The sequence below is a fragment of the Panthera uncia genome (genome assembly GCF_023721935.1).
Source record: "Panthera uncia isolate 11264 chromosome B3 unlocalized genomic scaffold, Puncia_PCG_1.0 HiC_scaffold_1, whole genome shotgun sequence".
Lineage (NCBI taxonomy): Eukaryota > Metazoa > Chordata > Mammalia > Carnivora > Felidae > Panthera > Panthera uncia.
Window position 1 is genome coordinate 131,862,489 of NW_026057582.1, and position 1,074 is coordinate 131,863,562.

A 1,074-nucleotide genomic window follows, 5' to 3' on the forward strand; every position below is an offset into this window, starting at 1 on the left:
GGGAGGGAGAGAGACATTTGAATGAGATAAGGTGCACATGGTGGGTGCCCGATAAATGTGTCATTGTATTACCTGTGCAACAGGTGTTCAGGGAGCCACGAGGCACGATGGGGGGTCTGCTGGGCCACGGAGGTGAATGGTCCAGACATGCTTCTGTCTTGGAAGGCTGGTAGAGTAGAGGGAAGCGGTTGGCACACAGAGCCCCACCTTGGTCACCCTCTGCTTTACTAAGACATCTGTAACACCAGAGCATCAGCTACTATTGGTCGTGCTTTAAACAGCTTCTAGACGCCGTCTTGCGAGCTCAGGCTCTGGAGCCAGACTCGAGTCCTGGTTCTAATATTTACCAGCCACGGGACCTCGGGGGCACTGCTCTGACCTCCCCACGAGCCCCTCTGCTCATCTGTAAAAGGGGCGCAGTAGCACCCGCCTCATCGGGGCGCTGCAAAGTGGGCGTGTCATCAGCACTAATGTGTTCATGTGTCCAGCACCACTCAAGTAGCTTCTGGTATCCTTTCTGCTCTACAAGCTAGGAACCGAAGTATGGTAGTGGATGTGCCCAGGTCCAAAGCCCCGAGTGCTGTGCACAGTGCTGCATCACTACCCGGTGCTGGGTCTCAGCCCCAGCCCGGGAGGCCACGTTCCAACCAGGGCCTCCTGCCTGGAGGTCCCGCTGCAGCCACATGGTTCCAGAGGCCCAGAGAGGGTGCGGGCCTCTAGGGCTCTCCTGAGGCCGCTTTCTTTCCCCCTGGGCAGGGCGTTCGTGGCCACAGGTGCTCGTGCTTGGGACAGTGGGGTCCACAGGTGTAGCACCTGGGCAGAGGGGAGAAGGGAGGGTGGGGTGGGGACTGGAGGGTCTGTCTTTACTTGGAAAATCCAGCTCCTCCTCTGGGATGAGAGTGATTTCCTAAAAGCAGAATGAGTTCAGCCTTGGGGACGCAAAGTAGGTTGGAAGGAAGATCGGACCCAGGTAGGGTGTCTTCTTCCTTAACGTCTCCCTCTTTCCATCCTTGCCATGGGCCTTTCAGAGCAGCCGACCTCAGGGTGAGACTGGCCCATCGTCCCAAGGGATCC